Source organism: Haliaeetus albicilla, chromosome 2 (genome assembly GCF_947461875.1).
Source record: "Haliaeetus albicilla chromosome 2, bHalAlb1.1, whole genome shotgun sequence".
NCBI classification, from domain to species: Eukaryota; Metazoa; Chordata; class Aves; order Accipitriformes; family Accipitridae; genus Haliaeetus; species Haliaeetus albicilla.
The window spans coordinates 73046673-73060079 of NC_091484.1; the positions used below are offsets into that span (position 1 = coordinate 73046673).

General features: G+C 38.3%; 1 protein-coding gene across 9 annotated transcripts in view; it reads left to right on the top strand.

Annotated features, from left to right (window-relative positions):
* The window catches only part of KMT2C (lysine methyltransferase 2C), a 200687-nt gene that overhangs the window by 4919 nt on the left and 182361 nt on the right, over nt 1-13407 (top strand). The window lies entirely within an intron of this gene.

Sequence of the window (13407 nt, forward strand, 5' to 3'; positions counted from 1 at the left end):
AAGAAGCCTTGCTGGTATTGTATGGGAAAAACAGAAATAATTAGGGGCCATTTCATCGTATGGCCTGAAATCTTGGAAACTCGACTCCTGTACTTGGATTATGCCTCAACTTCTAGGCTATGGACCCAAAGGATAGGAATGTGATCAAAAAGAAGTTGCAGGGGAAGAGTATTGGTTCCGTTTCAACTATACTGTCATTGTATGAACAGCTGGTGACTCATGAAAATCTATCAGAATAGTATTGTACAGGTGCAGTAAACATTTTTGTAATCTATTTTAAGTACTAGAGCTTTCTCAATCTATACAGGTTGTAAGCAGCACAAACAGATGTAGCTTCTTAGCAAAAATTTAGTAGCAGAAGTCTCCTGATCATAACAGTTACTTTGTAAGTCAGTATCTAAGCTCATTTTAAATTTTATTTTCAGTATCCATCAGACTTTGATGTATGTTACAAATTATTTTTGCAAATGTGTGTAGTTTAAAATAGCATTGGATAATGATTTCAAAAAGCATGAAATTTGTGGAAAAGTTTTTTGTGTTTATTTTTAATAAACTCCGTTTTAATTTTCGTCCTGGTTTTTCATTACTTTGGCCAATGTAAGCTGCAGTAGGTTTTCAACAGCCATAGATTTCACACATGCAGATAGTTTTGAGGACACGTAAGCATAGCATTTTTGCCAGGAAATGATTATTTAAGAATTTTTATCATTACTTTAACTGCATTTGCATTAGGGTAGGCCAATATTTAAAGATATCTACACTCATTTCAAAAGAACTGTAATGTGTTGGATGGATTCTCTTTATCGCTCAGCTGTGTTTCTTTAGTTCGTCACACACCTTCTATGTGATACTTAACTTGCATCTATACTTGCCTGCCCTTTTCTCACTTCAAAATTTAAGATCTGGAAATGTAAAATTTATATTGTATTATACAATAAAAGTGTTCGTAAATACTTGTTCACAGTTAGGAACGTCATTACTACCTGGCATGCATGGGCTTTGTACAACTGTTGTATGGATGAGGTCAAGGTATTAAAGCAAACAGGGGCCTATACTTCTGCCTGTACAAGCCACGTATCAAAATACTTGGCCAAAAGCCAGAAGGTACATACTAGATCACACAGTGTGGAGAGATGGATGAGGCATGGGAGTAGGCTTCATAATCAGGACGTGACATTGGCTCTTTGAAGGCCTTTCTAGTCCGGTGTAGAACAGGACCGAGCTACGTGCAGCAGGGTCCCGTGGGAGCTTTGTGCCATTTTCTTTGGCAGCCCATGCTGCATGACTTCCTCCATCATATTCATATTACCAAGCAATTCCCTGACTGTCTTTACCTAGTTTTTGCATAGGAGCCTGGCTTAAACTGCTCACAATACTCTTTTGCTCAGGAAGTAAATGATCTCTGGTAAATGATCTCTGTATTAATCTTTTGATTTTTAGTTCTTGATAGGACTTCTGTGATAGGTGACTGTGAAAGTTCTTACACGTAGTGGGTTTCACAGATTGTTTTGGCACGTTATCAAAGTTGTTAAAATGTTGATTAACATGGTGTCTTCACTTGTGTCTTAAGGGTGAGTGAGATTAGGGTTAATGTTGGAAATAGATATTTTTCTATAACCTTAGCCTAAAGTGTTCACAATTTGAAACAGGCTGCACTTGCAAATGAAGAATTCTTCAAGGGTTTTTTTTTTTTTGACATTGTAGTTGTTAGTTTTGTTAATGTTTGTATTTGAAGATCTGTTGAACTTCTGTAGCAGTTGTCGTGAGAGGTCCTCCAAGAGCTATCAGGCAGTATCGTGACAGACCAAATATGATGGCAGTCTGTGAAATCTCAACTGTTAGGTATATTGGTCATAAGGCATGTCTTTGCAGAAGTAGGAATAAGAACCCAGTCTCTTGGTTTCTACTCTCTGAGCCATCTACACACCAGACATCTTTTCATCCTGTATTCAATGACACAGGAGACTTTTCCCAGCTTAAAACAATATAACATTTCAATTTTCTTGGCTTTGCTTGTGGCTATTTTTTTTTCTTTCTTTCTTGTTAGCGTGTTCAACTCCTACTAACTTCTTGTCATTGTTCTTTCATAAGATAAATAATTGGAAATGGACATTTCTATTCTTTGGTGTCATTTGAGTTGAGAGATGGTTTTCCAAGGCCAGTTGGCTTGCTGAGAACAGGTAAGCTCTGCCTTTCTCAGGCCAGAGTTGTTTTTTTCCCTCCCTCGGCCCAGCTGTCCCGCAACAATGTTGGAGGGGTGGCAGGGGCATGTATAGCTAGGGAAAATAGAATTTCATTATCTACCCCTAATGATCACTCCCTTATGTTATTCTACACTGATGCTGTGGATTTAACTTTTTAAGAAATGCTGTCATAGGTACACTAAAATGTTACAAAATGGCAAACAATTAAGCGACTAGCAATTTCAAAAAATACTGAAAGCTTTTCTCCTTTCTGTGTTTAATGTATTTGATTACCAATTCATGCAATCTGCATGATTCATGCAGTTTGGATAAATACAAAGAAGCAAGATTTTACTGTAGCAAGTACTGTTTGCTAGTAACTTGCATTGAATTCTGCATTTTTAGTGTTTTTTTAACTGTTTTTTTACTAGAAGGATGGCACTAGGCATTCCCGTTCATGCCATTCCTGGGTTAGGCAAAATAAGTTTGGGTGCTTGCTTCAAGAACTACATTGAGTAAGTTCTTCTAGTAGCATTGGTGCTTTTGAAAGAAGATAAGATGAAATAGGAAAAAGCCCTTAAAATCTACAGTATTTCTTACTTGGAGAAACATAGGCAGTGAGTATATGGAGTGCATCAGGTGATTATTTTCCCCAAACACCATAAATCTTAAGATGGTTCTGGCAGCCAAAAGAAGCAGCAGTGCTGCCCTCCCTCCGCTACCAGCTGTTTGTTCTCTCCCTTGTGCTGACCCAGGCATTTGTGTAGCCATGTGGTGAACTGCATTGGGAAATTGATCTGGGTTAAAACTAACCTGGCAAAGAAACGTGTTTGTGATAGCATGAGGGAGGAGGCCAGAGCAAGCGGCCAGGCTGCGGAGAGGCAGAGCTACGGCTTTTGGTAGCACTGCCAACTTAAAGTAGTATCTGCGAAGCTATAGCCTCGGTTGTCTGAAACTTGGGGGTGTTTGGTTTTTAGGCTGACTCCTTTGAGTTTTCTTCAGTATAGGAGCTCTTACAGGAGATTGCGAGAGATTTTTACAGCCTATAGTCATGTTATATGTACTGGGTGGTTGTTTTTTTTTTTTTTTTTAAAGGGTTTTTCACAGCACAGAGACAGACAAGTTGTTCTCATCTAAGTGATTCTTGCCCAAAACATTGGCACTGATTAAATAAGGCACTTCAGTTCTCGCTTTGATCCTCAGAATAATTTTTAAATTGAATATTCAAAGTACCCTAAAATAATAGTATAAGTAACGAGTTTTATGGTAACAATAGTTTCTGGTATTCTGAAAGCTCCTTCCTACAAGTATATCAATATATAGGTATTAGAATAAAATAACACTTGCTTCTTCCCTTTCACATTTTTGGAAGTATTTTTATTAAATCACACATGCACCAAATCGTATTGCCAGCCATTCCAATATAAATATATAATTACTAATTTTCAATGCTGTATTTATCAACTTTCTAATTGCTTTTTTTGAAGAAATTGCTGGAAACCCTATCAGACTAGGATGTTCCCCCCTCCCCCGACTTTTGGCTTTGGGCAGGGGGGAGGAAAAAAGAGACTTTTTTTTCTCTTCTGCTGCATCATCTGACAATAAATTCCTGCCAAAAATAGTTTTAATTAGTCTATCAGAAAAAAATCAGCTTTAGGAAAATTTACCAATTTTTTATTTTGCCTATTATATTTTTATATTCCTTGGAGCATGGGCAGTTGAATCACTTGTATGACAAAGTAAGATAAAAGGAATTTTTGGTAGCGAAGATGTGGTCCAAATGTGCAGTCGCTGCTACTAAACATTTACCGGCATCTTATGTGACTGTTGGAGAGTACCGTCTGGAAGCTTTAGCTAATCCAGAATGACTTCTGGAACATCCCAGGGTTCATGGAACCCAGGCTATTCTGATAGTGGTGTCTACTACCCTCCTGTCTTTGTTTGGCAGTGAAGACTGTCTGCAGTGTTCTTAGTGAAAGTTTTCTCAACAAAACCTGATAGGATGGCTCCATATTATTATTAATAAAGGGGGGAGCTATGCTCTGTTAAAATTTGGGAGCTGTATTAATATGCCATTTCATAAATACAGAATGTGAATTATTTAGTTTTTTTTCCTGAAGTGTGGAGTTCAGAAGCACAAAGAAATTCTTTAAAATAAAATGAATATTTAGTTTTGCCATATCACCACAGATGAATGGAACTGTATGGCCAAAAAAGACTTCAGGGTGATCTTGCTCATCCTTCTGTGTTGTGTATCTGTACCATTTCTGACAAATGTCTCTCCAACTTGTTTTTAAAGTATTTGGTGAATGCAGTTCCACTGCATCTCTTGGCAATTGGTTTCAGTAACTAATTTTCTAAAGTATAAAATAAATATTCTTTACTGCTGATTAAGCCGGTTTTGTCTTGTATTACTCACAGTTAAGACTCCACAGCTGAAATAGAGAACAGTTTTTATAATAAACTTTTATTTATTAGGAGATTGTCTCCTTTGTTCTGCACTGAACAAGCTTAACCTCTGTAGCAACATAATGTTGACTTACCTGATTTATCCTTCGAACGCTTTCTAGTCTTTATTAAATTTCACTTGGTTGATATGAACCACTTTTCAGTTTATCACAATGATTTTTATTAAGATCTTGCCCTCTAAAATGTTTATAGCCCTTGCCTCAGCCATGTGTCGTATGCAGCTCTTCTATGTGTGTGAATTTCCTCATGCCGGTCCTGGAGGAAGGAACTTTCTTGCAATGTTCTCCCACCTTGATTGAAAATAATTTGCAAATAAATGCCCTTTGAGTGCTCTAGTTCATTGTTGCCAACCAATCTTAGGGCAATTTCACCAGGACTGTATTATGGAAGATCATCACTTAGAGTTTAGAGATTACTTCTGTTTGTTTCTGAAGTATAGTGTGAATTTCTTCCAGTCCTGCTGACTTGAATTTCCCTGATTATTTAGCCTAATAACAAAATCAGGTTTTAGTATTAGCTACAATAAATCTGTTTTATAAAGGCTGAAATAGAGAACTGCATTTGATTCTGTTTTGTTATCTGTTTGTTCTTCTTTAACACTGTTATGTACTGACTTCAGTGTTTTTATTCTTACTTCTAAAATATTTCTGAAACTTTGTTTGCCTTTTATATTGCACAGTGGTAATAATGCATGCTGTGCTTTTATCTCTTCTGATTTTTATCCCTGACAGTTTATGCTGTTCCTTTATATTCATTAAAATGCCCTTGTTTCCATTCCTAATATGATTCTTTCTAGTTCAGACCCTTATTACTGCCTTTGATGCAGCAGCCCGTATTGTTCATACTGTATTTCCTCTCTCTCCCCTTCATTGGAATACTTTGCCATTGTGCATATTCCAGTACAATAACTGCCAGTCTTCCTTTAAATCGCATTCTCAAGAGATTCTAGCAACAAGTTCAAAGAGTTTGTTGAAATTTGCTTTTCCTATTTCAGTTAATTGAAGATAAAAATTTGCTCTCCTTTTTCTACTGCGCTCATTTTTTCCCCCTTCCTTGGCACAGTGAATGCTTCTTGTTACCACTTACAGCCAAATCACTGTACACATTGAGATGTTTAAAATGGAGCCTGCCCTAATAGAGTGAAGTGTGAAGTAACTGCTCTTCTGGCATCCTCAACTTTGTGAAACAGTTGTCCTCAACATTTTCACAAACATGTTGGGCTGTTTGTTCTGTTATTTTGGTTTTCTATTAGACGTCTGGATGAAGAAGGCCTCCTCTTACACTCAAGATACGTGCTCTGAAAGCTTCTGTTAGTTGCTTCGAAAGGCTTACCATCTTCCCCTTCTGTGGTCAGTGGAAGGTTTTTCTCTCCCGGCCTTTCCAGTTCCTTATTCCCTAGTTCCCATTCTCTGTTGCTTACGGTTTTGTTTCTACTCCAACTTTTTTCCTTCTCCTCTGTGGTTTTTTTTTCCCCCTTCCTTGTAAGAAAAGCAAGTGAGTGTAGTTTTTTTTTTCTTACCATGGCCCACTGAACTGCATGAGACTAGAACTTCACTTAGAAATGGGCCAGATGCTTTTCATTGTGAAGAAAGGCTTGGAAGAGGGAATTTTGAAATAAAATTCAAAATAAAGAGAAAAGAACTGTTCATTTCAATTTTCTTAAATTTCACCATTTATATATTGGGCTAATTCATGGCTGTGCTTGTGTTTTGTGTTGATTAGTGGCATGGTTGTAGCTAGCAATAGTGTTCTGGTACCTGAAGCACCCGGCTTCTTCACAGTGGCTGTGTCCGTGCTCGTAAAAAACCCAGCAGGGAACGTTTGGAGTCACTGGATGCCATCGTCCCAGTTGTCAGATTATTGCGGCGGTTGCTTGTACAGTTTCGACCTGTGCCTGCCAGCACTCTTCCAAATGGTTCTCAAGGCTGGCCCAAGGGTTTGAGTGGGCCATGCACCCCTTCCCAACCTATGGCTGCTTTGCTTGGGAGTTTGAGAATTAGATAGCATGGATGTAGGTAGGCTGTTCTGTGCTAGTCGGCCTCAAGGCCGACATCACCAACTATGTTTAATTTACTAGTATAACTATAACGGGTGGTTTGTTGTTTTTGTTGTTTTTCTTTTTTAAAGCAGGAATTCAATGAAACTGATAGAATTCTCATCAGTTTTACTTTCAGCCTCCTGGGCAAACACTGTGCCGCAGTTAATGTTCTCTAACCCATTGGGATGTAAGTTTAGGAGGAACAGCTCACAGCAGAATTGCTCTAGAGGGAGCGGAGGAGATGGGATATACAAGCCATAAGGCTCTGGGAAATGCTGGTTTTCAGTGCTCCTTCAGTCTTCTGACAGACAATTTTTCCTGGTTCATGTTTTGCATAATTAACCTTGCATCAGGCATCCTGGTAGAGATTTATACAAAGGAAAGTGCAAAACAGATTCAGCAGGAATTCTAATTTATTTTTCTGCCTGTGTCTTCCAGAAACCCTTTAGGAGAGAACTGGGCTCAGAAATGGGGGTGGGGGGTGGGGGGTAACTCAGGAAATAAATGATCTGTAAGCAAGATTATTTAAAGAAATTATTTCCCTAAGGTCTTTCATGTAGCAGTAAGGGTTAGCTCATGGCTGGCTATTCTGTCGCCTCTTTTTGTAATGGAATGGGAGAGTACTCTTTGTCCTATCATGTGCCCTGTACAGCTTGGAGATACAATCATTTCTGTTTCGACTGTGTTTGTTGGTAAGAATAAATACAAAAACTTGGTAAACTGACTCATATTTTGTGTGCTCTACATGTGGTCTTCTCAGATAAGGATACGCTGGTAGAACAGAACAGAGAAAGTACTGTTAATTGTATACCTACTTTATGGACAAGCAGAAAATCAAGGCTCGTTAACCAGACACTGTCAGTGGGGGGTTTAATTACTGATAACTTAATGTAAATAAGTATTGTTTTAAGAATATTTTCAGTTTACTTTTTTCAATTAATGTATCTTTTGACTTGCTTTAGACTGTCTTAATAGGCAAAAAGAACCTGTTCTTAAATTGTTAGCTTGACCATGTTATTTTAAATGCTTTTTTAGACCAGTGAGAGTTTCTTGTCTATACTTAGTTAACATGTTCACGCTTCAAAAAAGTGAAGTCATAACTGTCCTGGACATGTATAGACTTGTTGAGTTGAAGCTTGGGCTCTCAGCTATCCTGCATCTTCTAAGGTACAGTTTTCCTTGTTTGACTAGCATTTGGGAAAGTATTGTGATAGACATTTGTTAGCTGGCTTTTATCTAAAGACTATAAAGGTTGTTAGATCAAGTTGTTGAGTTTTTCTGTTGTGGGTTTTTTTGGTTGTTTTTTTTTCCCCCCCTGCCCCCAATATTTAGCCCTCACTATGAGCCTGGGGAATATTGGGGAATATACAGCTGCATGGATGTGATCATGTCATGTGGTGTGGGAGCATGTTCCATAACAGCTATTAGTAATGGGCCTTGGGGACAGGGCAGAGTCTGAATTCTAGCTCCGGTAGTCATGCCACCTAGGTTTCTTTTTCAGCAATATTGTGATGGTCTAGTTTGTATCTGAATTGTTTTCTTTCAAAGCTTTAAAAGAATAATGATATTTATTTTGCTACTCTAAAGGAGCTTACTAACAAACAGGAGAAAGTGTACTCAAATTCTACTGAAGTCTTTATGCGTAGTCAGAAGAGAGAACTAGGTATGTCTAAAATGCAGTTCAGAAGGACTAAGGGGTGAGCAGGGAGTTCCTTAGAGCAATCTAATAGGAAATACTAGACGAAGGGGTTCAGGTGTGATTCAAGCCATCTCAATATCACCTTTATGCCCTGATCCCTCTTGTCTGTACTTGGTTTGTTCAGGGCATAAGTTACTTCAGATAGGCTCCCACCATCAGATTTCAGCACTGCGTATAATTACACAGCTATGTAAATAACGAATTGAACCTCAAAAATATTTGTAAACCATTTTGAGAAGTGACTCTGTTTGACCTGCTTTGAGCAGGAGATTGGGCTAGCTGACCTTTGAGGTCTTATCCAACCTGAGTTACTGTATGATCCTGTTCTATGAGCATACCTTCTGATGGTCATGTCCATTGTTTACGTTGTACCCATTGCTTTTATGCAGCGAATTACGTACAATAACCTTTATTTTGTAGAAGGTGTTTTCCTGTATTGTTTCTTGGAAGAAAATAGTTTACTAAATCTGTCTCATTGTCTGTGTTCCTTATTCCCTCTGTCATCTGATACTTGCTTTATCTATTAATCTGTGTGATTCCACATATACTAAATAAATTATTACTTCCTTACTATGTTTTTTTTTTCTTCCAGAAGTGGTGTCACCTGGCATTCCAGATTTTCTTCTTAAAGAGTGTATTTAAAAGTTTATCTGCTAGAAAAGGGTAGGGGTAATTTGATTACTTTAAAGAAAATACGTCAGATTTTGTATTCTCATTGGATTTCCATCATGCACTGTTGAAAACAGTTTTGTCCTGCCTGTGCTAGCAGCTAACAATGCATGTCATTAGCAATGAGTCATTTTCTGATGGCCTGTGAGTGTTTAGGTATTGCCTGCTTTCTACCTCTTCTCTTCTTGAATCTTGTTTTCAACTTGTGGTCTACTTGTCTGTATTGGTTTTTAGTCCTTTCTGAATTCATTTGCTCACCCCTTTTTTTCGGTTCCTGGTGAGCAGTACTACATTATCATTTCAGTTATGCAGCAGAGTTTACCCATATGAGCACTTAGAAGTGTAAAATGGACACAGGTCATGAAACTCTTGTCTCTTGTGCAGTGTTTCTATAAGCAAGCACCACATGCCATGCTACTTCAGGTAAAACAGTGCTGTTGGGAAAGTGAAGAAACGAGTAAGGAAATCTGAGAATTCTAGAGGTAATGCCTGATTGGAAGACCTATATTTTTTATTTCAAATATTTTTTTCAGAAACACTTTTTAACCTGATAGAGCCTCTGCTTCTCCATTGATATCACTGTTTGCACTGTGTAACTGGATAAGAACTGGTGACACTTCGTGAGCTCAAGCTACCTTGAGACATCTGTGCTGATGCTCTATCAGCCATAGAGGCAAAAGGGTACGCTCCAGCTTGTTGTTCGGGGTTTCTACCTCAAATTCACATTCATCAGTGAATTAAGTGTAATGGTAGGCTTTGCATTGGAATGTCCTGTTCTGCCATCTCTGTCGCAGGGATGGTAACCTTTGGCTGAAGCATGGAAAGACATCAGGGAAGAAAGACACCTTGAGCCTTTTCAGTAATATTTGCCAAAATTTGTCTGTCAAAGCCGTAAGAATAGACAGGATTTGATGCTTTCTGTGTAGAAAGCTATTTCAATTACCTAACTTACATTACTGTTCAATTTTATTTCTCATAGCATGCTTGCTAGATATGACATCTTGGATGTAATGGCTTTAAATCAAATTTATAACAGTATGTTAACATGGGTATGTAGTTAATGCACAAAATGTGTTTCTTGGCTGTATGACCTGCTGCTGACCTATCTTGGGTTCCAGATATGATCTGGTTCATGCTCACAAGAAGAGAGAATGCAGTGAAGAGTTAAAAACATGGTTTGGAACCTTTTTTTGTTGGTGTTTTTGTTGTTGTTGTTGTTGTTTGGTTGGTTTGGTTTGGTTGTTTTTTTTAGTTTTAGAAATGGAGTCTCTCTCCAGAGACTCTCTTAGTACAGGTTAGAAAGTAAGAACTTCCAACCCCCTTCAAATGCACTAAAAAAAGAAGCCAGACTACTTCTGTTTAATCTATGCTTTGGCATGAAAAGTAGAATTTACAGAGAAACTGTGTTCACTGAGGAGGGTGGTTCAAGTTGATATGTAGCATGGAAGCATAAAAGGGTGCTAGAAGGTAAATTGCCTTTACATTTCAGTAGAATTGCCAGGCTAAGGAAAAATTATTTTGAGTTTCCTTTTCTGCTTGTTGTCCTTTTGTAGCTAGATACTTATGGTTTAATCTCAAGTTATGATTCTATTACGTTATTAGAAACCCATTGAAGATCTTGGAAATAGCAGGTCAGCAGAAGTTAAGAAGAAACAAATGTTTAAAAAAGACAAAACATATTTTCGTGCTTCTTACTATAGCCATCTTTGTATGTTTCAAAATCGATGAAGTACCAAATGAAATGTACTAGCTATTGTAACCAAATAATACTTCTGTTGTGAAGCCCTTGTCTCTTATTTGTGTATGTATCGCACCTGAAATTTAGATCAGAATATATTAGAAGTGGTGACGTATCTATGTCTGGATTTCTCTTGGTTGCTGTGAAGTAACATTCTCCAAAAGTTAGAAATTGTAAACAGGGCCTATCGTAAACAGATAAGGCATGTTTCACTGAATGTGTCTTGATTAACTCAAGAGTATCTCTGAGTTAATCAGTTTGAGTTTGAGTTTGGAAGAAAACAGTCCAACATATGTATAGACATAAGTTTTTATCTTAATCATTAAATCCATCGCTTCTGTTGCTTACAAAAAAAAAGTCTGTCTTAGGAGAGATGACTGATCCCATTTTTCCCATGTACGTTTTCTTGGCAGAAGTGTTGGCTTAAACAGTTTCCGCCTTGCCATCATGGTGACACACGTTTGTGGAGACGTGTGAATCAGGGCAGGGAATTGATGCAGACAAAATTGCTTTGCCTTTTTTCAGTGTCCGGCCCCGCTGCTCCTGCTGGGTTACCCTGTCGCAGGATCAGTCCACTCGTCTGGTTCACGACATGCTCCAACACACAGCTCAGCGGGCACAGTTCAGAGGCTGGGAAGAAGAGGCATGGCGTGGGATCAGCTTCAATTAGAATTGCTGCCGAATGTGAAACGCTACCCAGAGTTGTTCCTTTAGCTCATTGTATAATCCTACTGAAGGCAACTTCTGGGCAGTTCGTGTGGCAAAGTGGTGATTAGTCAACTTGACTGGTGTTGGACCATGCCTGACTGTGCTGTAGTAAAATTAGTTTTGTCCTTTGCTAAGATCTTTATGGCAATTAATGTGCTTTTGCAGTAAAAGAACTAAATCTTGCATCTTTGATGTGAGGGAAAACGCAGCTCCGTGTTGGAAGCTCTGGGGAAGAGCAAGGCCAGCTAATATGACTTCATACCTGTTAGCTTGCATCTTGGGTCACATGAACAGTAGGGAAAAGTACTGAGAGTAATTTATTATTATTATTTTAACCAGCTATTATTAAATTGCAACTTGTTTGTGCTAACATACTTAAACTTGTCAGGTGACCCATTACCTGGTATGCTAAAACATGCATTTTTTTTACAGAGTGTAACATGTTTGAAAATATCTACAGGTTTAAGGTATAGCAGCACAAACAACTTTGTGAATTTATGGTGCGTCATTATGCTGCAGGGGGTATCATCTCAGAAGGTACCACACCGGTGTTGTAGTGGAAGCTTACATAAATAGGCAGTTATGGGATAGCTGACATAGAATAAACTTGGTGCTTTAGCCTTGGTTAACCTGCTAAGTATAAACACAGAAACGCATTTTATCTAATATGATTTGGAAAATACACAGCTTCTGTCCACTGTTGGGTATCTTCTTTGGTTTAAGAGGAGTTTATTTTAGTTAATCTGAGAACCACTGGTTAGAAAAACGTTTAAACTATACAGAGATGGCGTGTCCAAGAGGGGTTCGTCCTAGTGAAACCTAAAGGGCTGTGAGTGCTAAAGGGAATAGGCAAATTTATTAATGTCCCAGTAGTGGTTTAGCAATTCACCACTTGTTGGTTGGACCAAAATAACCAACCCTTACTGCAAAATAAAATATTGACATTTACCGTCTTCACTAAGGTTTAGACTAATGGATTTAACCTTCTTCTCATTGCAGCAGACTAGGTGTGCTAATATGTGTGGTTACCAGAGATGTGCTGATAAGCCGTAGCTTGATAGCTCCTTGTAGCTAAATATATTTATGCGTCCGTACCTGTACTAACATGGCACAATGGCTCTTATACAATAGTTACTTGTTTCAGAGTAAACACGTGGAGATTTTTTCATGTGAGGGTTTTTTTTTTCTTTTTAAAATTTTATCTTAATCTCTGGAGAATTGGTTTGATAAAAACTTTGCTGTAGGCCGGGCAGCTGGAGCGTGTTTCAATTGAAAATGTAATGATAGGCAGTATTGGTCCACTCCCTCTACCTGGGTAGATCACGCTGTGTGAATCAGCGTGGGGTTTTGGGTGTGTTTTGTTCAGTCTTGGAGGTGAAATGGTCTTTTTGAGTTCCTGAGTGCATTTATTGAGAATTTCTCTAACCAGTACTGATAAGGCAATACTGAACTTTTTGGCTTGTCGACAACAGAAGGTGCCCTAGGTTAAGTATGTCCAGTTGCAGCTCGGTGCAACAGAAGAGAGTTTGATAAAAAAAAAATCAGACGAGTGAGAAAATAGACGTAATGCACGGTCTTACTTTTGTTTGGCAGGTAAGTGAGATTATTGTTGTCAGCCTGTCAACCTGTGTCTTGCAGATGTCTGATATTTAAATTTTAAGAAAACTTAAAGAAGATTGACAGAAGCAAAGCATTACACAACAGCTGTTCGGGGTTTTTGCGTGAAGGGCAGTTGAACAAAGGTAGTTGTGTTACTACTTAAATTGGCAGACTGATTGGTTTGCAAGTATCCATCAATACAAGTGAAATGATAGTTGCGTAATGTTTTCTTGATTTGTTTTTCTCCCTGTAGAAGGAAGAGAAAATTGGCGGGGACCACTTGAAGGATTAGGAAAGAGCCGTT